Source organism: Canis aureus, unplaced genomic scaffold, assembly GCF_053574225.1.
Source record: "Canis aureus isolate CA01 unplaced genomic scaffold, VMU_Caureus_v.1.0 NW_027326412.1_RagTag, whole genome shotgun sequence".
Taxonomy (NCBI): Eukaryota; Metazoa; Chordata; class Mammalia; order Carnivora; family Canidae; genus Canis; species Canis aureus.
In genome coordinates, this window is record NW_027554413.1 from 466,755 (window position 1) to 492,155 (window position 25,401).

Sequence of the window (25,401 nt, forward strand, 5' to 3'; positions counted from 1 at the left end):
GCTATTTTAGCAGATTATACAAGGACTGGAATTATACAAGGACAGGAATCCAAATACCCCAGTGTAGTGATCAGACAGGTTTCTAACTTCCCCGATATTGTCTGTAGAAAATGGGTCAACAACAAACTGTGAAATAGATTTAAAATATACTGGAGATAGTTACTTGCTTAAAAATGCATCATAAGGGAAAAGTCCTTTTAAAATCAATTCTCAATAATGGCAGAGTTAATAAAGACTTAAAAGAGAACTAAAGCTTCTGTAAAAGTAATAAAAAAAAAAGTTCCTTTCCTAAGGAAAAGGAAAGAAGCTGATGAGGGAAAAATAATCAGTTCTGGGAAAGCAAATTTCAACAAGTGTAGGGCACTGACGAGGAAAAAAAAAAGACTTGATGGGAAGAAAGGATTCCAGAAGAGCTGGATGCTCTTTAAACAAACAATTTTGGCAGGTGAACAAACTATATGGGAAGTGCAGGACAGGGAAAAGCCTGCCAAATTGGAGGAGCAGAACTGTGCAAAGTTCTGAAAGGCAATTTAGAGAACCAAGGAAAGATGTTGAGCCAGATCACCAAGGATGAACAAAAAGAAGGAACACAAATGTGTACGGACCACATCAAAAGTGAGAAAGATAATACAATGTAGGGTACACACAAAAGACATCAGGAAGCAGTTAATCAGCTGCAATAATAAAAACCAAGTTATTATTGACTATGTTACCATATGGCTAAATAAACAGTCCTGGATTTCATACATTTCTCTACAAGCCTGTTGTCTGACACCACTGTCAGCACTGACTAAGATGCATGTAGTTGCAAAGCAGAAACCCTAACTCAAAATGGCATTTAAAATAAAGGGAGGGATCCCTGGGTGGCGCAGCAGTTTGGCGCCTGCCTTTGGCCCAGGGCACGATCCTGGAGACCCAGGATCCAATCCCACGTCGGGCTTCCGGTGCATGGAGCCTGCTTCTCTCTCTGCCTGTGTCTCTGCCCCTCTCTCTCTCTCTCTCTGTGTGACTATCATGAATAAATAAATAAAATCTTTAAAAAAAAATAAAAATAAAATAAAATAAAATAAAATAAAGGGAATTTACTGGACCTTGTAACCACTCTCCAAAGGTAGAGTGATCTTCAAGTAAACTTCCATTATAGTTTGAATTTTATTGTCTGAAATTATGTTGGCTGTCCCCTCTACTGTATGTTGTCTTCCTCAGCTGGGTTCCCTCATAGTTGCAAAAGGGCTGCAGCAATTCCAAAGGTCATATCCTCACATCACTCCATTCAAAAGAGTTTCACTTCCTCGAGCCACTGAGTAAACCTCTGGGCTTTCCGCTGATTGAACGGACTCAGGTAATGACAACATAGATTGCTTTAGACTTAACTGTATCCATCCCTGAGGAACCAAGGCAAGGAATGGATTTATGCTGATTTCATTGGGTTCTGTAGAGACTACAACATGGAGACTCCATCTCACTCACCTCACATAGCAGGTACTCAGTGGGGAAGTGTGCAGTGGAGGGAGCCAGTAAATTGCCTGCTTCAGGTAATGCAGGTGACAGAAGGGGAGCAGGAATAAACTGTCCTTGACTGGGCTCTGATTTGGGTGAATAAGTAGGCAAATATTAAGAAACAAACAATGGCAGGTTATTGTGTAACAAACCATGACAGGTTATAGAACATTCTCAGGGAGTAAACCTTAGCTTGGATCTCTTGCATTTCTCTCTTAAAGAAAAGCAACAATTCTATGTATTAAAAAGCATAATAGGTGCTACAAAGCCTTCTCCTCTTCTCAGTTATTGTGTCACTAAATGTGTGAGAGTGTGAATCCCATTTCTCACAATGGGTCTTCCACAGAGTCAAAGGTTCTTGTGCGGGACACCTGGGTGGCTCAGCGGGTTAGCACCTGCCTTCACACCCAGGGCGTGATCCTGGAGTCCCAGGATCAAGTCCCATATCGGGCTCCCTGTAGGGAGCCTACTTCTCCCTCTGCCTATGTCTCTGCCTCTCTCTCATGAATAAATAAATAAAATCTTTAAATCAAAACAAAGGTTCTTGTGCTTCCTGCTCAATTCCAAATAAAACCAAAAACATTCCAATGCAAATAGTTGTCCCGTATGCAATTATCATCTCAATAAATTCTATTTTCATTTCAACAAAATGTAATTGGTGAGAACAACTGTGGGTGATACATTTATTCTTAAATTAACAATAACTTTGGCCTTCTAAAAAAGCATAATTTCAGGTTTTTTTCCCTGTAATTACTAGTCTTCATATCTTTGAAATTTCTAGGGAAAAAAAATTTATTTCCTGGGGAAAATGTTTTGAGTAAGCCTCTAAACCTCATCTGCAAAATAAGAAAGATCACACTGACTTCATAGGGTACATGAGGATTAAAGGGGCTAGCTAACATATGAAAAGTAAGTACAAAGTGCCTGACATATTAATATAATATCATTATATAATAGAATTTATTAATATCATGTAGTAATATGTAATATCATTATAATATATAATAGCTATGTCATTATTACTCCATTTGCCTGTATTTACTCAATCCTTAGGCTAGACCTAGAAGGGTCACTATTTTTTTTTAGCCCATTTTACAGAGGAAACTGAAGCATAGATAATTAAAAGGCTATTGATTTTCTTACATAGTGACATGGCAGGATTTTCCTGGTAAGTTGTAGAATAAGATTCACACCTTGAAACCAGCTTTAAACTGGGGCATCTGGGTGGCTCAGTTAAGTATTAGTGATTTCAGCTCAGGTCATGATTTCATGGGTCATGACATTGAGCTCTGCGTTGGGCTCTTGGGCGCAGCAGGGAGGCTGCTTGGGATTCTCACCCTCTGTCTCTCCCTTCCCACTTGCTGGGAAGAAATCTTTAAAAATAAAGAAATCTTTAAAAAAATAATAAGAGGAACTTCAGATTTACTAATCTCTTACTTTCCTTGAACTCTCTTCTGATCACTACTCTACTTACTCAGTTGGAAAACAACAAATACATAATGAGAAGTTATCTCTCCTATTCATTCATAGTCAAAGCTACCTTATTGGGCTTTTATTTTCTAACACCTTCTATCTTCCAGCCTCTTTTGTTTTTAGTTTATAGATGATAAAATATTACAATTAAGCATAAATACTTAACCTTAACACTTAAATACCTGGCACTTAGTTGGTAGTCACTATTATTTATTGAAGGAACGAATGAATGAAACCCAACACTAAAGGGAAAAAAAGACTTACAGAAGAAATAAAAACTCTAATTCTTACACCACCACTCAGGCTAATGATAGGACCAATGGAAGATAAAAATAGAAGAAAGCCTGAACTAGATGTGGAAACTAGGAAAAGTGGCGTTACATGCCAGAAACATAACAGAATTTCTGCTAAATATAAAGGGAATGGGAACAAACTATAGGAAGTCACAAAAGGTCAACTGTACATAGAATTTTACAAACTGTTTTTATCATTATCTCTTAAAATTTTTTTCCAGGTGAATATCAATATTACCACTTCATTTGCTTATCAACATCTCATTACATGTATATATATGATTTATTTCATTCTTGCTACCATTTAATTGTATCAATTTTTGCTTTTATAAAACTGGCATTGAACATTGAGAATTTTTCTTATTTTTAAAGGCACCTGCTTGCAGAATGAAAACATGATTACAAAAGTTTTTTTTAAAGATTTTATTTATTTATTCATGACAGACACAGACAGAGAGAGAAAGCGAGGCAGAGACACAGGCAGAGGGAGAAGCAGGCTCCATGCAGGGAGCTCGACGTGTGACTCGATCCCAGGTCTCCAGGATCACATCCCAGGCGGAAGGCGGCACTAAACCACTGGGTCACCGGGGCTGCCCTGATTACAAAAGTTATCAAGAAAAAAATAGATAAAAGTTAGTATATATGACAAAAGATTAAAAAGCAAAAGAAGTTGAAAACAGCAAAATAAGATGACAGAAGAGCAAATATATTAGTAAATGAATATAAATGGAAGAATGTACCTCTTAAGAGGTTAAGAAAAAAACCTGTGTTCAGGTCTGAAGCTAATCAACTTCATTCAGGTTATATAAGGCACTAGAAGGAAAGTTACACATAAAAAATTAAAAGGATATGCAAGAAGAAATTAGGCAAATGGTTGTATAAAGGACCCAGGTCTTTTCCATCTCTGTGCTCTGACATCCCTGTTTGGGTTTTTAGGCTTCTAACGAGATGGTTGCAGCGATTCTGGGTGTCTTACCAGAAACAGCAATATCCAGGTGGAAATAAGAGACCCCAGCTCTTGCTCAGAAGAAGGACACTTTCCCAAAGACTCCCTACCTACCCACACACTTCATTTTGGCCAGCACTGAATCCCACGCCTAATGATCTATCAACTGAAAAAAAGAATGGATTCACCCTTAAACCAAACAAACCTTCTCCTGAGACACTTAGCTGTGTGAGAAAGAGGTGGCTACCTGAACAAAACTGAGGTCCTGGTTCTACTAGAAGAGGGATAAATGGATGCTGGTTGAGCAACCAGTGATGATCACAACACCAGATAAATAGGAACCAAAGAAAAGGTGATGTATACTAAACAGATTTAAGCACAAAACAGCATTATTAAAGATCAAGAGCTACTTAGTGATAAATTTACCAGGAAGACATAATTATTCTGATTATGTATCCACCTAAAAACATAACCTCAAAATACATGCCAAAAAGTAAGCAGAAAAACAAGAGGTGGCAGGAAGGGGTGGCTAACAATTTAGATCATAGTGGAAAATCATATAGATCATAGCAGAAAGAGGTTAACATACCTTTCTGAGAGGCAGATTGAATAGATCAAAATTAAGTAGAAATTGAGAAAATCTGAACAACAGAATTATTAAGCTTGACATAACATATATATGTGTGTGTATACATATATATGTTGTATATGTATACAGTCCTATAAATAAATATGGCATATACATATTAATTTCAAGCACACATTGAACATTTTCAAAAACTGATCACCACTTGACCACAAACACAACTCAAAAATACAATGCAACAAAGTTACAAATGCAATCAATAGCTAAAGAGAGCCAAGAAATTGATAAATTCAGAAATTTTAAAACCTACTTCTAAATAATTCATGGGTTAAAAAGAAATCATACTGAAAATTACCAAATAGAACTGATTGGCAATGTAACCCGACATATTAAAAACACACAGGATTATTTTCAGGGAAAATTCTTTCTAAGCAAACTGGAGTTAATCTTTTTCCTACAGCATATTTCCATCCCAAATGCTGACAGTGATAGAAAAACTTAGGAAAACATCTTACTTCTTCTATATACATTGGAAAGATTGCCCTTTGTTCTTTCTTTCCCTGAATGTTTTCATGAAGCCTCAACCAGAGTCCATATGCTGTTCATTTTCTCTTTATTAAGCATTTTTGTGGCAATTTTATACAATAGCCAGTCCAGTAATGGTCAGCCTTTCTCCACTGCCACCCCATAGAGAAATGTTTTCCTTATTCCATCAGGTACCTATCAGAAAAATCTCCTACTCTCTTGACCCCTCCACAAAGAAATCTAAATTGCCTTCCTTGGTGACTCTTCACAACTCTACACATTGGTAACCTCCTCTTTCTAGAACACCCACATGTGAATTTAAAACTCTATAGACAGGAGAGATATTGGTTCAAAGCCATGCAACATTTACCTTCTAACAGTAATTCAAATGTGTTGCATGGTCAACCTGACACAAGGAAGGAGGAAGAAAGAAATTAGCAGTTTGGTGTCTGCTCTATATACAGAGAGGGTGTGCAGAGAGGCTTCCACTTGACTTATCAAATGTGTAGGATAATAAACCCAAGTAAGGAAGATGAATGGGATGACTTCAGCCTCCAGGTATATTATAAAAATAATACATTATTATTTTACTTGAAATTGATTTGTTCTCATGGGTATCTAAATATGCACAAATATTTTTATGGATCATATGTTTGGTAAAGAGTGATTCTGCACATGGTTGCATTAAGGAAAACCCATTTTAGTTTCCTTTGACTTCATTCTAAGATCACAAATGTTGGCACTCTTTACCCGAACAAAGGATACACTTCCTTAAGCATGTTTCATGATAATAGCTTTCATTTTATTTTGGTTGGCTAGATGTATATGGCCTCTCCAAGTCCTCAATTATATAACCTGGGATTTCCACATTGTTTTTGACAGAAAAGTAGAACAAAAATAAGTTATGCAGACAAAATTTGAAACACATGATATGGAATTGAAAGGACTTAGTGATGAAAAAGTCTGAGTTAGTGGTAATCAAATCTTGAAATAGATTTGTTCTTAAGCAAACAGTTCAAAGTATTTGGCTATGCATCACTGTTTTTTCAAGCTTGAAAAGATTATATTGCTCTGTTTCTCAACTATAGTATATTTACAGCTGGACTTTGAAACTGATGCAGTAAACATCAAACTCTTATTCCAATCTTGAGTTATATTCTCCATTAAGCAGCCACTGCAGGGCTCTGGCTTCAGTATCACAGTATCAAGACTTGGTACAACTGAGGAAAAATAATAAGGTTTGAAAACTGTGGGCTGTTGCAATAGATATTTTGCTTTCATCATTGCAAAAGGATTGAACTGTTTTAATATTTTAATGGTATAGAGCCAGGTTATATTAAACACTTATTTAGTATCTATTATCCAATATCTTATAAGCTCTTAGTCTATTTGGGGGTTATGAATGTTTGTGTGAATCTGATGAAAGCTATGGCTCTGCATCCTCAAAATTTTGATGTAATTTCAGTGAGTGGGCTCATAGACTCATAAATTCACTCATGGATCCCAGTTAAGAATCTTAGCCCTAAAGAATCTGAAAATGTAAACTCTGAAAAAAAAGGTTTTCCTTGACTTTTGGAACACAAGATGCTCTTATTAGACACTAGATGTACATAGGAGACATCCATTTTAGGTAATTTTTAAAAGAACACTCATGAGAATATTAAAGAGAAACTATGTAATTGTTAGAAAGATTTTAAGATTTGAAATCTTTTCACCAAAAATTGACATCAACCTCAAAAATGGATAGCTAAAGTGCTAGATTAGATTCCAAGTTCAAATGGTTTTATTTTTCTTTTTTTTTTTTTAATTTTTATTTATTTATGATAGTCACAGAGAGAGAGAGAGAGAGAGGCAGAGACACAGGCAGAGGGAGAAGCAGGCTCCATGCACCGGGAGCCTGATGTGGGATTCGATCCCGGGTCTCCAGGATCGTGCCCTGGGCCAAAGGCAGGCGCCAAACCGCTGCGCCACCCAGGGATCCCCTGGTTTTATTTTTCATTTTTTATTCTATTAGATAAAAAAAATGCTAACTCACAATTATAGGTCATCAGAACTGGCAGAAAATGTTTTATGGATCTGACAAATGGCTCTGGATATTTGGATTGAAATTATGGACAAACTTCCAATTGAGGACTACTTTCAGCATTCTGTCAAAGACCAAATCAAGGAACATACCACACTCAAGAGCTGGACTGTTGTATGCTTTGAGTTGGAAGTTAGGGGCAAATGATTTCCATTCTTTGGTTCCATTTGACTCTGAAAAGCATTCCCACTTCTGTTACAGCATATGTATGTGGTTTTATAATGTGTCCAATATGATGTCATTATTTTTTTCCTCTGAAGATGGAAGAAAATTGAGTATTTGATGTTTGAAAGGACTTATACACAGCATGATAGAGCTGTTTGCACCAGAGTTTGATTTTATTAAGAAATTCTCTTTTTTTCTCTTAAACATCAAGAAATTAAGTTGTTTTTGGCTCTGAAGTGATAGGATCAGGCCATTAACAAAACCCACTATACTGCAATACAAGCTACTTTGGCAAACCTCTTGAAATCATGGCAATGCTCTTTGCTAGCATTTTTTAAGAGGAATTGAAATATATAATATAACATTTCTTACTGAAGTTGAGGGCCTTCCTCTCACTTTCAACATATGATAAAAGTGAATATTGTACATGTTCATCGTTCACTGAGCATGTTGAATACAACTCATTACCAACAGTTCTAATTTGGTTATAGTCCCATTTACCACTATTACCCCCATATTTTTTTAAAGATTTTTATTTATTTATTCATGAGAGAGAGAGAGAGAGAAGTAGAGGGAGAAGTAGGCTCCATGCAGGGAGACTGATGTGGGACTCGATCCCGGGTCTCCAGGATCACAGCGTGGGCTGAAGGCGGCCTAAACCACTGAGCCACCCGGGCTGCTCTATTACCCCCATATTTAATCAAGGATAAAAAGCATATTAATGGCCACTATATCAGATAGGACATAGATACTGTTGCAGGTTAAACCAAAATACAGAGCCTAAAACAACAGAGAAGCTTATTTTTTTTTTTGAGAAGCTTATTTTTCTCCAATACTAAGGATCTTAGTATTCAAGGTGGTGCCAAGGGTCTGTCCCATAAAATCAGCAGATGGCCATGTTCCTTCTCTCTTGGCCTAGTGCTCTTCTAGATGTTGCCCTTGTCTGCATTGTCTAATAGAGCCCACTAGATCCATAATTAGTCATGGCAAGGAATAAAAGAGAAGGGGAGGGTACAAACCATAAAACTGTCCATGTAACTCATCCAATAGCTATAGTCATATGGCCACAACTGGCTGCAAGAGAGGCTGGAAGATGTCACCTTTATTCCGGGTGGCCATGGACCCAACTAAAATAGTCTAATACCATAAAAAGGGGAGATAGAGGATGAACATTGAGTATAAATAGTAGTCTTTGTCAGAGCCACCCTGTAAATCAAGCATTATGGGTTTGACTTTCACTCGAAACCTTTTATTACCAAGCAACACATTTCTTACCAGAGAATTTGTGTTCTGTCCGTTTAGCCCAACTTTTTTCCTGGTCTTCATAAGGGAACTTTCACAATTGTTAACTAAACCAAAAAAAATAAGGTTTTTCAGTGATAAATAGAATTTTTTTTTAAAAAAGAGCACTTTCTCCTAATCCTTTCCCAGCATATATTCTTTGAACAAATTATTATTAAGCATATAAGTAATTTAATTCACTCATAAAGTAAAATATCTGCACACATACACAATTAGGGAGTTTTCTTTTTTTTTTTTTAAAGATTTTATTTATTTATTCATGAGAGACACACAGAGAGAGAGGCAGAGACACAGGCAGAGGGAGAAGCAGGCTCCATGCACGGGGAGCCCGACGTGGGATTCGATCCCGGGTCTCCGGGATCACGCCCTGGGCCAAAGGCAGGCGCTAAACCGCTGCGCCACCCAGGGATATAGGGAGTTTTCTTTTGGTCCAACTCAAATTGGGAATTTGTTGGTTCTGGTCACAAGGACTTCCAAAGGGTGATGCCACCTTTCGGCACAAGTTGTCTAGAGTCCACACTTGGGGAACAAACTTCAGGGTATGTGTCAGAGGTTTTTTTTTTTTTTGTTTAGTTTTGTTTTTTTTATTGCAAACAATAGAAATTAATTCTGGCTAGCTTAAAGGGAAAAGAAAAGAGTGCATCACGTGGAATGGGGATTGCTCATAAAAAAAAGAGAAAGCAAAGGACCAAGTCTCACGAAGGACAGAAGTCAAGTCAGGGCAGCCCTGGGTACTAATGGAAAGACGCTCAAAGAAACCCTACCTCAATGAATCAGCTCTAGCTGTGTTCTGTCCTTGGTCACTATGCTCTGGTTTCATACTCTGGGAGAAGATTCCAAAGCTTTTTGTTATGGGCTTAATTGTGCTCCTGCCTCAAATTCATATGTCAATGTCCTAACACCCAGTACTTCAGAATATGACTGCAGTCACTGGAAGTTCTGAGAAAATATATAATGGCCTAAATATCGTACAGAGCTGCCAAGTAATATAAAATAGAATGATTGCCTTATGATATAATAGTAATTAAAATAACTATTATCATTATTATAGATAACATGTATTGAGTACTACTGTCTGCCAAGAACTGTGAAGGACACTTTTCTGCGACATGTTATTTAATACATTCAGCAACCTCATGAGCAACTGACCATTAACTATTATCTCCATTTTTAAAATGACAAAACCAAAATTAGTGATAAAACCAGATTTTGAATCTAAACCTATCTGAACTTAAAACTAGAATTCTTGGGCAGCCTGGGTGGCTCAGCGGTTTAGCACAGGCTTCAGCCCGTGCCTTCAGCCCAGGACCTGATTCTGGGGACCTGGGATAGAGTCCCACGTCGGGCTCCCTGCAGGGAGCCTGCTTTTCCCTCTGCCTGTGTCTCTGCCTCTCTGTGTCTCTCATTAATAAATAAATGAAATCTTTTTTTAAAAAAACTAGAATTCTTATGCTAGCAAGCAATATTACCACTTAAAGTATTCAAACAGTAGTTCAACTTGCTATGGAGGCAGAAATCATAATTACCATTTTCCAAACCCATAATCTTTGTGGGAGTTTTTGATTTATAGAAGCACTATACTTTTCTTTGCTTCAGCTTTGGTTAGTACATTCTTGGGGGAAGGAGACTGAGGGGCTTAAGGAGCAATTGTTAATGAAAAGCTTTTGAAAGTTACAAGATTATTGAACTGTGTGCTACACTGAACAAGACAGGTAGAAATTATTAGATCAAAACATATGCTGACAACACAAAGAGAAATTGAGGAGTCAATCCCATTTACAATTGCACCAAAAACCATAAGAAACCTATGAATAAACCTAACCAAGGAGGTGAAAGAAAGACCTTTACTCTGAAAAGTATAAAACATTGATGAAAGAAATTCAAGATGACACAAAGAAATGGAAAGACATTCTATCTTCATGGGTTGGAAGAACAAATATACTAGCCAAAACAACCTAAACATTTAATGTAATACCTATCAAATACCAAGAACATTTTTCACAGAACTAGAATAAACAATCCTAAAATGTGTATGCAACCACAGAAGATCCTAAATAGCCAAAGCAATATTGAAAAAGAAAAGTAAAGCTGGAGGATGCCAATCCCGGACTTCAAGTTATATGACAAAGCTATAGTGATCAAAACAGTATGGTTCTGGCACAAAAATAGATATAGAGATCAATGGAACAGAAGAGAAAACACAGAAATGAACCTACAACTGTATGGTCAGTTAATCTTTGACAAAGAAGAGAAGAATATCCAGTAGGAAAAAGTCTCTTCAACTAATGCTTCTGGGAAAACTGGACAGCCACATGCAATAGAATGAAACTGGACTACTTTCTTACAGCATACACAAAAATAAATTCAAAATAGATGAAAGACCTAAATGTGAGACATGAAATCAAAATCCTAGAGGAGGATACAGGCAGTAACTTCTGTGATATCAGCTGCAGCAACTTCTTTCTAGAAATGTCTCCTGACACAAGGGAAACAAAAGCAAAGATAAACTCTTGTGACTTCATCAAAATAGAAAGCTTTTGCAAAGGGAAGGAAACAATAAAAAAAAAAAAACTAAAAGGCAAACTACAGAATGGGAGAAGATATTTACAAATGACAAATCTGATAAAGGGTTAATAGCCAAACTATATGAAGAAGTTCTAAAACTCAACACCCTCAAAACAAACAATCCAATTAACAAATGAGCAGATATGCACACATAATGGAATATTACTCAGCAATGAAATCTTGGGGCGCCTGGGTGGCTCATTCAGTTAAGTGTCTGCCTTCACTTCAGGTCATGCTCCTGGGGTCCTGGGATTGAGCCCCGCATCAAGCTCCCTGCTCAGCAGAGAACTTGCTTCTCCCACTCCCTCTGCCCCTTCTCCTGCTGGTGCTCTCTCCCTCTGTCAAATAATATCTAAGGAAAAAAAAATCTTGCCACTTGCAATGCTGTGGATGGAGCTAGAGAGTATTATGCTAAGTGAAGTAAGTCAGTCAGAGAAAGACATATACCGTATGATTTCACTCATATGTGGAAACAAAAAAAAAAAAAAGAGAGAGAGAGAAAGAGGCCAACTAAGAAACAGACTTTTCACTCTAGAGAACACACTGATGGTTCCCAAAGGAGAGGTGGGGGGTGAAATAGGTGATGGGGATTAAGGAGTGCACTTGTGATGAGTGCCAGGTGATGTATGGAAGCTGAATCACTATATTGTCCACCTGAAACTAATATTACACTATATGTTAACTAAGTTGAATTTAAATAAAAACTTAAATAAAACCTACATGCCAACAATGTTCACAAGACAGTGAGCTCTAACTACTCTGGAAGACCTTCCAGTGTCCATATGTTTCAAGTCTTTAAATCATTCTGCTCTGTACCTTGTCACCAAAGAACTGACCGACCACTACCTTTTTTGCAAAAAAAGGGTAGAAGCCTACTCTTGTAAGAAACCTACTTTTTGAGGTCAGAATGAAATGTTTAGCATTATCTCTTATATAATGCAATCATTCCTCTTAGGGTAATATCTGCCAGCCTGGCCTGCATATTAGAAAATCCGAAGGGCTGTTAAACAATGTATAAACCTGGGCCTCATTCCCAGACATGCCGGTGCAGGGGGTCTGGGATGGGCTTGAACATGGGTATTTTTGGAACCCTCCTCTTGTGCTTCTGATATGCAGCCAGGGTTGAGAACCAATGCCTTGTAACTATATCACCTAACTGCACTTCAAACAAACAATAAACTCCAATTTTTCTTTAAGACACCTACCTGAATTTATTTAAGTCAGAAAAGCATCAGACTTGTCACTGGCTTTTATCCTTTTTATCCTAATGAAAGTTCTGATGGTATTAATCAATCCATCTTGTCAAACAATGTGGGTATAAAACTTTTTCTCATTCACCATCAACAGCATAGGAGATTCCTGGCATACTTGCAAAATTTGACCAAAAGATATCCATACCTTTTTGTTCTAGACTATTCTACCCTTATAGTCTGTTTAAGGGTTATTATTATTTTTTTTAAAAAGGTTTTATTTATTTATTCATGAGAGCCATGGAGAGAGAGGCAGAGACACAGGCAGGGGGGAAGCAGGCTTTATGCAGGGAGCCTGATGTGGGACTCAGTCCCAGGACCCCGGGATCATGACCTGAGCCAAAGGCAGATGCTCAGCCACTCCAAATAGTCTCTTTAGTTGTTTTTTTTTTTTAAATATTATATATGTGAAGAGAAGTTGCTTAAGGATAGGACTTGGTAGTGTGTCCTTGTCTATTGTGACAATAACACTGCATTGCTGCATTGCTGGAGAGAATGTTGTGTTTATTGCTCATGCATCTGGGGTGATTTGAGGATTGGTTTAGCAGTTCTGCCAACCTTTGCTGGACCAGTTCACACAACTGGGGGTCAGCTGGCCATTGCCTGATCCAGGTGACTGGGCATAAGCAGGGTGACTCTGGCTGTGCCCACTTTCTCACATCCTCCAGCAGGCTAGCCCAAAGATATTCTCGTGGTGATGTCCACAGTGTTAGCAAGCCACAGACACCTTCTTCAAGACTTGGTTTGTGTCAGTCAGGTCAGCTAACATCCCACTAACCAAAGAAAGTTAGCTGGCTGAGTTGCTTATTGAGGGATGAACAGTCACCCCACTCACAATGAGATGGCCAAGGGTGTGAATACAGTCAGGGAGAAAAAACTGGAGCTATCATTGTAATTCTACAACTGTTGTAAAAACAAATCCAATAATATCAAGCCCGGAAATGGAAATAATGAAACTAAAATAAGACAGTGAAATGATGAAATAAAATATTGGAAAAACAGAATTCTTATGCAGAAATGGGAGGCCACTGGTTTAACTTTGTCAGCTTTCAACTGCTAAATACTGGAGAATATGAAGGAAGGAATTGGCTCCTGCTTGCTACTGTTTCTCTCCAATCTAATAGATGACTGTTGAACTCTATGGAATATGGACAAATCATAATGTACTCAGGAAGACTTAAAGAAAAAACATGTCACTGTGAGTATATTTCAAACCGAGCAGTTAAACTGCATCAAAATATAATGAAGTCATTGAAATTATGAGGGAATTAACATGTTTAGGTCAATTGCTAAGAAATACATTAGATACAAGTTATATCCTTAAATCTCTAAATAATTTAAAAAGCAACTTTGAGATGCTATTCTATCAAATATCTTATTATTTGTTTACGTGATTTTAAGCAATAAAACAGATGTTTGGCAGAACATTATTAAAATAGGGAACCTCGAATCCTCCAATAGTTTCATAGCACAGTTCCCTTGATCCCAATTCCAATTAGGTGTTCCTTTAAATGATTTCATTTATATGCAAATCCAGATAGAAGTGATTCCTAGACCTTTTATCATCCCAAAATTTGGCCTGGCTCTTGATCTGAATAAGCAGGTAGAGTTTTGTTTTGTTTTTAAAGATTTCATTTATTCATGAGAGACACACAGAGAGGCAGAGACCTAGGCAGAGGGAGAAGCAGGTTCCCTGGGGGGAGCCTGATGTAATCCCGGGACATGGGGAGTGCAATCTGAGCCAAAGGCAGACACTCAACCACTGAGCCACCCAGGTGCCCCAGCAGATAAAGTTTTTTAAACTTCACAAAAATGCCTTAAACTGCATGATATTTAGTGAAATGACCACATTATTTTGAATATTTTGAATTCCATATATTTGGAATAGAGGATGAACTTGTGTATGAATACTAAAATTTCTTTCTCTCTGGATCAGAGTAGTTACAGAGATGAAGGAAGGTCTTATTAGTAACCACCTCCACATAAGACACAGAAAAATAGAAATCTGTGTTAAAATTCTAAAATATGGCGTAGCTAAGATAATAAGAAATTATAAAGTTTGCATTTTTTTAATGTTTTGCTATCATTTTTTCCACATTAAGGAGTACTTTTCCATAAATGTGTTATATATATATGTGGTATTGGAACATCAGTATATTTTTTAGACAAGAACATTTTTGTACTTGAAGGAAACTTAGAGGTCACCTTATTTAGCCTCAATTTACAGAACTGGAAAGTAATCCTCAAATAAGTTGAAGTGATTTGCCCAAAATCATGCAGCAATTTAACCATCATAATGATAATATCTATTACTTATGTAATTTGCAAAGCATTTTACATTTGCAATGTCCATGAATTTTAATAACAACTTTTTTGAAGTATATGGTACAGTTTTCTTCATCTATATATTTTTAGATAAATAAACCAAGGCACAGAGAGATCGAATAATGTATCCAGCATCACAAAACTATATAAAGGGACACAACAGTTCCACTGTATCACTAGGCATCCATAAAGCACCAAATAACCCAGTTGGAAATGCAAGTTAAAATCACAATGGGATGCCACTACCCACCCATTAGAATCAGAATGTCTGAACTCAAAAAAACTGACATACCAAGTGTTGGTGATGATGTGGAAGAAATGGAGCTCTCATACCCTGCTGGTAGGATGTGACATGGCATAGACACTTTGGATAACAGTTTGGCAGCTTATTTGGAAATTAAGCATATACCTACCATATGACCCAGACTTTTCACTTTTAAGTATTTACCCTAAAGAAGAGAAAGCCTATGTCCATGCAAAGTCTTGTACAGAAATGTTCATAGCAACTCTTTGGTAATGTCCTCAAACTGGAAACATGACAATATAAATGACTCTCAAAATAGTTACACTGATTGAAAGAGCCAGACAAAAAAAAAAAAAAAAAGAGCATGTAATTTATGATTTCATTTATTTAACTCTACAAAATTCAAACTAATCTTCAGTGACAAAAAAAAGCAGATGAGGGGTGGGAGTGCTGGAAAGACCTGGAAAGAATACAAGACCAAGAAGAAACTTAGAAATTATGGAAATATTCTTTGTCTTGATTGTGCTGATGGTTTCATGGGCATATACATATGTCAAATGTACCAAATTAAGCACTTTAAAATATGCACTATACTATATGTTTCAATATGTATGTCTACCCTAATAAAACTGTTCAGAACAAAAAGTGACCTAGCTGAAGTCAAGATTCTGAAAAATCTACTTAAGTATACCCAAACTTGGTGGATCATGCTGATCCAACATGTATCTTTCTACTGTTTTCGTTGAAATAAAGACTAGCCACCAAAAAGTAGGCAGATATACAAAACAAAATAATAGCATTGTCACACCTTTATGCCTTGTAAGGCAGTTACAACGAATTTTATGCTTTTTCTAACTCATAGTGCCATAAATTCTAACAAGAAGTTAGTTACGTGTTTCATTGATTTGTTTTGTTTAAATAAGAGCAAAAATTCAATCAGAGAGTCATGTAACCCATACTGTTGGGAGTGCAAATGAGAAATCTTTTAGGGACATAATTTTGCATAGATGTTTCAAGTAACTTAAAAACCATCTTATTCTTTGGTCAGATAATTACACATCTGGCAGTTTAGCCTAAGAAAATGATCTCGAAACAAAAAGATTTATGGAAAAATTGCTCCTCCAAGCATTATTTATAATAGCCAAAAAGGGAAACAAACCTAATGTCCAAAAATAAGGGAATTCTGGAATAAATCATGTCACATTGAACCATGGACTATTAAATAGCAATTAAATAAATAATTTATAACAGTTTTTGGAGAATCACTTGAAGACTTTCTGAAAAAAAAAAAAGCCAAATCACAAAATGTCTCTCCCTCCTCTTAAAACTAATAAAATGAAAAAAAAAAATAGGTTACAAACAGAAGGAAAAAAGCAATGCATAGAGAGAAGGCCAATTTCATATAATAATGCTTGAAAAGTGGCAGTCAGGGCAAGAAACAGACCAATAAATAATGTCATTTGGATGAACTCCTAACTCTCCATTCTAGAACAGTGGAAAGTGAGAGGGAGGAAGAAGGTAAATACATGAAATCCTAAATATTCTTGTGACTCCTACTCAGTTGAGGAGAGGTTATTTGGGACAGAGGGGAGCAGTATGGAACAAGAAATGCAGCAAACTCTTGTAGAAGGGAGAACTCCTTTGCCCAAGCCAGTGTCTGGCCAGTAACAAAGAATGGTGGCTCACCATTCTTGTTTTTCTTGATAGAACACATAGAGGGCTCTGCAGAGCAGTCCCTTGTGAGGCACAGACAAATAGCTCAGTGACAAACAAGGATTTGCTGGAACAGAAAGCAAAGGAGCAGGGTGCCTGGATGGCTCAGATGCTCAGATGCTCATTAAGCATCTGACTCTTGATTTTGGCTCAGATCATGATTTCAAGGTCATGAGATTGAGTCTCACATCTTGCTCTATACTGGGCATGGAACCTGCTTAAGATTGTCTCTCTCCCTAACCCTCAGCCGCTACCTCCACCTCGTGCTCTCACTCTCTCTCTCTCTCTCTCTTTCTCTCTCTCTCTCTCAAAAAAAAAATCAAACAAAGCAGGGGCATCTGGGTGGCTCAGTGGGTTAAGCATCTACCTTCAGCTCAGGTCATGATCTCAGAGTCCTGGGATCGAGCCCCACATCAGGCTCCCTGCTCCACGGGGAGCCTGCTTCTCCCTCTTCCTATCCCTGCCACTCCCCCTGCTTGTTGCTCTTTCTGTCTCTCTCTTTCTCTCTCCATCAAATAAATAAATAAAATCTTAAAACAAATAAAACAAAAAGAAAGAAAGCAAAGGAGAAGAAGGCAAATTCATTGTTAGAGTGAGAGCACAGGGCAGAGAAGTCTAAGGAGATTCCCACCACCCATCCCCTTCCATACCCCATCAAAGAATGTCTGTATCAAAACTCATGAGATATTCCCCCTCTTAAAACCCCTGAGACATAGCAGCATTATTCATAATAGCCAAAAAAGTAGAAACAACCCCAACGTTCATTAACTGATGATGCGAAATGTGGCCTATCCCCACAACAGAATAAAGAAACAACCTGAATAAGGAAAATGTGGTATATAAGTACCATGAAATATTATTCAGCTTTAAAAAAGAGAGAAATCCTGTAATATGTGACAAATGGGTGAAACTTAAGGACATTATGCTAAGTTCAATAAGCCAGTCACAGAAGGACAAATGTTGCATGATTCCACTTCTATGAAGAATCTAATACAATAGAACTCATAGAAACAAAGAATAGAATGGTGGGTGCCAGTGGGGAGGAGGAAATGGGGAGTCGCTAATCAATGTGTATAAATTTTCAATTGTAAAGGATGAATAAGTTCTAGATATCTGCTGCACAACCTCGTGTCTATAGACAATACCATATCATACATTTAGAATTTTGTTAAGGATGTAGCTCTCATATTAAGGATTCTTACCACAATTTTTAAAAAGTCGATGGATAGGGGCACCTGGGTGGCTTAGTCAGTTAAGCATCTACCTCTTGATTTTGGCTCAGGTCATGATCTTGAGGTCGTGAGATTGAACCTTGTAGGGGCTCCATGCTGGGCATAGAGCCTACTTAAAGTTCTCTCTCTCCCTCTCCCTTCTGCCCCTTCTCTCTCGCCCTCTCTCTCTTCTCTCTCCCTCTCTCTCTCTCTTCTCTCTCCCTTTCTCTCTCTCTCTTCTCTCTCTCTCTTTCCCTCTCTCTCTCTTTTTCTCTCTCTCTTTTTCTCTCTCCTCTCTCTCTCAAATAAAGAAATAAATAGTACATGGATAAACCTTGAAAATATCATGCTAAGTGACAAGAGGTCACATACAGTATGATTCCACATATATGTAGTGTCCCAAACAGGCAAATCAATAGAAAGTAGATTGGCAATTCCCAGGAAAGTAGGGGGATGAGGGAGGAGGAAGACAATGAGGAAGGATTACTAATGGGTGGGGGGTTTCTTTGGGGGATAAGGAAAAGTGCTAAAATTAGTGCTGATGGTTGCACAGCTCTGTGAATATACTAAAAAACAACGAATTGTATGCCTAAAAATGAAGAATTTTATGGTATGTCAATTTTATATTTTAAAAAAATCCTATTATTAAAAAAAAAAAAAGGAGCCAGAGAAGAGTGTGAACAGCTTCTGGGGAGAGCTGGGGGAAGTGCAAGAAGTGGCTCTGCTGAAGTGCTATAGCCTGAGTCGAGAAGGATGTGAAGCTTAAGGAAATTACTGAAGGGAGTAAGAAATGCCGCTGTTTAGATGTAATTAATCCCATTACAGGGCTTTAAATTATAGAAGAAAGATCACGACTCATTCACTAAAGATCAGAACCAGGCTTCTGAAAGTATTTGGAACACCAGCACTCGGTCTTCGAATTCTCAGGTTTCAGATAAGTGATAAGGGAATCGAGATGACTCACTTATATTCAGATGTGAGAGAACACTTTGGTAGGGCTGCCTTCAGCAACAAAATAACATATCAAGTATATATAAATTCACTACAGCAAAGAAAATAATGGAAAAGATCATAGAAAGAGAAAAGGTGAGCAATCATTGCTCATAGAAAGCACAACCCAAGGACTAGTAGAAAATCCTGTAAAAACAGAAAAATGGAATGCTATAAGCAACATCAAAGACCATCATTAGATTTTAAAAATTAGATACTAGAATCATGAAAACAGTGACTTCAAAAATGACACTATCATTACAAAACAAGCAATAGCACTAAAAGAGAATTCTGGTATAACACTAAATAAAAAAAGATATACAGGGTCACCTGGGTGGCTCAGTCTGTTAAGTATATGACTCTTGATTTTGGCTCAGGATATGATCTCAGGGTTCTGGAAGCGAGCCTAACACAGGGCTCTGTGCTCAGCATGGAGTCTGTTTGTCCCTTTCCCTCTGCTCCTTCCCTCCGCTCAAGCTCTTTCTCTCACTCTCTCTCAAAAAAAAAAAAAGATATAAAAATATATGTATGATTACAAATATTTAACAGAATTACAAGAAAATACCAGGTCTGATACAAGCCATTATTTTGAGGTGTTTGGTCAATGGATCTTTTTTCCTTCTTTTCACATTTTTGCATTTTCCACGTTTTCTATAGTATGCATATGTTATTTTTATAATGTATATATTAAAAGATAATGGATTCTAAATACCATAGTTGTGGACATGCTTGTGTGGAGGTCAAGTTCTATGTGCATAGTAAGTAGCAGCAACAGACTTGTAGTCTAAATGGCAGGTTGGATGGACAACACGAAGGTTTATTATCCTTCCTCCCAAAAGCTCATTGAAATTTCCAAAGAGTAAAAGGAATAAATCCATTAAGTGCTAGAAATCAAGGACGAGTATCACCAGTAAAACAGGTATCGGGAAGGGTTTCTGTAGTATACAAAGCAAATGAGGTCCCCTTTATGAAGAAACCAGCACCAAGTGCTCATAAGTGAGTCCAAGCACTAACAGGAGAAAATTGCCAGAGAAGTGTGTTACCATCTTCCCAACAAGAACTCTCTCAGCCACCTTGGGTAGAGTCAGGATATCCATGGAGCCAAAGGGAATCATGCACTGAGAGGGAGGGATGCCTACTTAAAACTTTGCAAAAGTACTAGGCTAGAGTTCCACAGAAACTGTCACATTTTTAGCAGAATAAAGTCTGAAAAACTGTTCCCTAAATAAATCAGAGGGACTGTAACTGTGGGATCCTTGTGAAACGAGAAGCTAAATATGATTATTAGAGAGAAAAAAAGGCAGTGGTTGAAAACACCACACTCTTAAGAAAGACAAATTTTCAAATTAAAAGATATCCCTGGAGCCAAAAAAGGCTAAGCAAGGACAGCAAAAAGAGAGAGAGCAAGAGAGACAGCTAGACATGGTTTATTTTTCAGAGAATAGAAAAAGAGGAAAGGCTTCCCAAATCATTTTATGAGGTTAACATATCTTTAATACCACAACCTGACAAGACAATAGAAGAATAAAGAAGAAATGCATCTCACCTTTGAACACAGGTGCAACATCAAATAAGCAATGTACAAAAAATAATAATACAGAATGACAATAAAGATTTATCCCACTACTAATAAGGTGCTTCAGCATTAGAAAAATCTAAGAATATAATCCAACACATTAAAAGAGAAAAAAGTTCCATTTGCTTCTATAATTGAAATGATTTTTGATAAAATTCAAGTGTACACAATCTTTAAAAACCTAGCAAACCAAGAATGGAAGGTAAAAAAAAATAATCAATTGTCTCATCAGCCACCCTCATTTCTTCTCTTGTGAAAGAGCTGCCGCACTTACTTTTCTCTGATGGTTTTGAAATATATCCACAAATTTTTTGATACTTGTTTCTGTAAGAGACAGAACCTAATGGTGACTCACTTCTAATGAATAGAATAAAGTAGAAGTGACAGTGCATGACTTGGGGTACTAGGTCGCTAAAGGCAGTGCAGCTTACTACTCACTCCCTCGCAATGCTTGCCCTCCGGGAAGTTAGCTGCCAAGCATGAGCAGCCCAGATGTGGAGAGGCTCAGATGGCATGGACCTGACACCCCACCAACATCCAGCAAGGAGCCGACACCCCAGCCAAAGCCAACCAGGAACTGAGCTCCCCTCACCCCCAACAGCCATGTTACTGAGTCATTCTGAATGCAGATACTCCAGTCATAGTCAAGCCTTCAGATTACTGCCACTCAGTCTGACAACTTTTTTTTATAAATTTCTTTTTTATTGGTGTTCAATTTGCCAACATATAGAATAACACCCCGTGCTCATCCCATCAAGTGCCCCCCTCAGTGCCCGTCACCCAGTCACCCCCATCCCCCCCGCCCTCCTCCCCTTCCACCACCCCTAGTTCATTTCCCAGAGTTAGGAGTCTCTCATGTTCTGTCTCCCTCCCTGATATTTCCCACTAATTTTTTCTCCTTTCCCCATTTATTCCCTTTCACTATTTTTTATATTCCCCAAATGAATGAGACCATATAATGTTTGTCCTTCTCCGATTGACTTATTTCACCCAGCATAATAGCCTCCAGTTCCATCCATGTGGAAGCAAATGGTGGGTATTTGTCGTTTCTAATGGCTGAGGAATATTCCATTGGATACATAAACCACATCTTCTTTATCCATTCATCTTTCGTTGGACACCGAGGCTCCTTCCACAGTTTGGCTATTGTGGACATTGCTGCTAGAAACATCGGGGTGCAGGTGTCCCGGCGTTTCATTGCATCTGTATCTTTGGGTAAATCCCCAGCAGTGCAATTGCTGGGTCGTAGGGCAGGTCTATTTTTAACTCTTTGAGGAACCTCCACACAGTTTTCCAGAGTGGCTGCTCCAGTTCCCATTCCCACCAACAGTGTAAGAGGGTTTCCTTTTCTCCGCATCCTCTCCAACATTTGTGGTTTCCTGCCTTGTTAATTTTCCCCATTCTCACTGGTGTGAGGTGGGATCTCATTGTGGTTTTGATTTGTATTTCCCTGATGGCCAGTGATGTGGAGCATTTTCTCATGTGCTTGCTGACAACTTCTTTGTAACCTCATTAAAGACCTTCAACTGGCACCACCACCCTGCTAAGCCACTCCCAGATTCCAACTCTCACAAACTGTGTGATATAATAAATGTTTGTTCTTTAAAGCTGCTAAATTCAGGGGGTAATTTGTTTTCTAGCAATACAGAACTAAAGCAATCAATTTTACAAGAAGGGTAGGCTTCTTCCCAGCCCAGAGGGCAAGTCTTCACTGAAGCAAGATAATCATGGCAATCTCATTGTCTATGACTACATTTTGCATAGTGAGACATTAGCGTTAAATATGCTAGAGAGGGCTGCAAAGGTTTCCTCACTCTGAGAATGTCACACATATTACCATTTCTGCCTCAAAAAGTTGTTATCTGGGGGTGACCATATGGCTCAGTCATTAAGTGGCTGCCTTGGCCTCATGTCACTATCCTGGGGTGCTGGGATCGAACCCCACATCGGGCTCAGTGGAGGGCCTGCTGTTCCCTCTCCCTTTGCTGTTCTCCCTACTTGTACTCTCTGGTTCTCCTTCTGTGTCAAATAAATACATAAAATCTTAAAATAAATAAATAAATAAATAAATAAATAAATAAATAAATAAATAAATAAAAATTGTCTGAATATGACACCTAGAACTGTGGCAGCAATTTCGAGATCATGAGAAAAGGCAGGAATTCCTACATATGTGTAGGAACACAGTGTGAACAATGAAGTGCAAAGATAAAGGAACCCAGGCCCCTGATAGATTTGTGAGGTTATCAAGCCCTGGAGTTCCCTGAAACCCTGAAGTTCTTAAGGGGTGGGGCGGGGGGAGGGTAACAAATGTCTTTAATGCTTAAGCCCCACCTAATTAGGCTTTCTATCACTTGCAGCTGAGAACACCCTAACTGGAAAGAAAACTCTTGTATTTGTCAGTTGGCTTTGCCAAAACAAATACTATAAACTGGGTGACAAACAATGGAAATCCATTTCTCTGAGAAGTCTGAGATCAGGGTGTGAAGCATGTTGAGAATGTAATGAGAATCCTCCTCATAGTTTGCAGATGCCTGCCTTTTCACACTGTCCCCACACAGCAGAGAGAAGAGGAGGGGGATGAAAGAGGGATGGAGAGAGTTCATGCTCTTCCTTTTCTTATAAGGACACTCATCTCATCATGGGAACTTCACACTTATAACCACTTCTAAACCTAATTACCCCCCAAGGGCTCTACTTCCAAATACCATTACTTTGGAGGTTAGGAATATAAATGTCCTTTTTTTAAATGAATTCTATGATTGCATAAAAATTCAAAGGAATTTGGAAGAAAATTTATCTATTTTTTAAAAGATTTTATTTATTTATTTGTGAGAGACACAGAGAGAGAGGCAGAGACACAGGCAGAGGGAGAAGCAGGCTCCCTTTGGGGAGCCTGATGTGGGACTCAATCCCAGGACCCTGGGATCATGACCTGAGCCAAAGACAGATGCTCAACCACTGAGCCACCCAGCCATCCCAAAATTTATCTATTTTTGATGCATTTATAAGCTAGTAAAATTCTTGGAAAATAATCAGATAGCTTCTATGAATATTTTAAAAGCACAAAGGCCAATCAAATATATCATTTCTAGGAATCTTTCCTATAGAGAATTTTCTAAGTGAGTAAAAAAGTATTTCTACATAGTTGTTTTTCAACATTGTTTATAATATAAATTTAATTAGAAGTAACCTAAATGCCCAATCGATAAAGGGATGATTAAATAAATTCTAGTACATACAATTCTGTGTAATTGTTTAGAAGAATGAATTATATTACATAAACTCACATGGGAAGAGCATCAATGAAAACTAGAGGGAGAAAAGCTTGTTAAAGTCCATTTATATATGGAGGTATGTGTAATGTCTGGGAGAATATACACCAAAGTGTTAAACTGTTATCAGAGAGATTGAACATTTTTTATGTACCTCTAAATAACTTGAAATATTTCAACAAAAATGTTGTTTTTTTAAAAAGAAAACCTGATTGAAGTATAATTAATATAGTGTTATATTAGTTTCAGGTGCACAATATAATGATTCAGCAGTTTTATACATTTCTCATCACTCTTCATGATAAGTCTATATTCTTAATCCCCTTTATCTATTTCACCATTCCCCTCCCCAAAAAACCTCACCTCTGGCAACTACCAGTTTGTCCTCTGTATTTGTTAAAACAGAATAATTTTCCTGATTTTAAAAGAATTTTAAAATAAAAATAATGCAATGTATCTATCCAAAATTAATTACTCAAGTTAAGGATATGTACAGTGGTCTACATAAGACATAGCTATATCTAATTTCAGAGTTATGTATTAGTAATATTTTTGTCAGGTATCCCTGCTCAATGTAATTTTTAAAGGAAATCTACTGTAAAAACTGCACTGAAAATAAGATCCATACCTCCACTCCTTCCATAATTGCAGCCACTCTCTTTTTCCATTACCACCCCCACAACACAAATAATTGGATTAGCATCCCCAAAAAAAGGAGCTAAGGAGAATGTAGAAAAGGTAAAGATGGAAACGAAGTGGTCTCACCTATGATCATGGGAAAAGCAATCAATCAACCAATAATAAAGATAACTGTGCGAGTCTTAATTTTGACCAAAAATCCATGAATTTTTTTGATAGGAATTTGATTTGAAGTATTATTTTTCTCACAGTGGTTCCAGAACAGAGTTTGCCCTGGCTAAACAGCTGCTCTCTTTATCCCTCGGGCTACCAATGACAAAGAAGCCTGGACACAAGGGCTTGCTGAGAGCCTCCAAACCAGAATGACCTCCCCAGGACCCTGAATCTGCAAGAGCAACCTTTCTAAGTTTCACCTCCTGAAACTGAATGACTTTGCATCATTCCCTGAAAGAGACCCCACATTTGTGGGATAACCATTCTTCTCTGATTCCAAACTGCTTCCAGAGCAAATGTGCCCCAACATGTCATATGAAGGAGGTGAGTACCCTTACCCAAGAGATGGTCAGTAAATTAAGAAGTGGGCAGGTTTTTGAGAGCTTTCAGAAATGAAGTTTTCTAAAGTGAGAAAATTGGCTCTAGATGGCTGGAGGTGGAGGACTTAACCTCCTTTCCTTGTTAGTTTTTCCTTTCCTTCTTTTTACCACGTTAGTATCCCCACAACACTCCTTGAGGAAGTAATG

At 37.8% G+C, this 25,401-nt stretch overlaps 1 protein-coding gene and 1 long non-coding RNA gene across 3 annotated transcripts in view; one reads left to right on the plus strand and one right to left on the minus strand.

Moving 5' to 3' along the window:
* The window catches only part of LOC144309468 (outer dynein arm-docking complex subunit 2-like), a 262,922-nt gene that overhangs the window by 230,991 nt on the left and 6,530 nt on the right, over window positions 1-25,401 (plus strand). The window contains exon 25 of the transcript XR_013375457.1: window positions 24,913-25,198. The gene's annotated coding sequence lies outside the window, so the exon portion shown is untranslated. The remainder of the gene's footprint in view (window positions 1-24,912; window positions 25,199-25,401) is intronic.
* The window catches only part of LOC144309472 (uncharacterized), a 183,875-nt gene that overhangs the window by 133,184 nt on the left and 25,290 nt on the right, over window positions 1-25,401 (minus strand). For both annotated transcript variants that reach the window (XR_013375461.1, XR_013375460.1), the window contains exon 2: window positions 8,847-8,920. This is a non-coding gene — a long non-coding RNA (uncharacterized LOC144309472). The remainder of the gene's footprint in view (window positions 1-8,846; window positions 8,921-25,401) is intronic.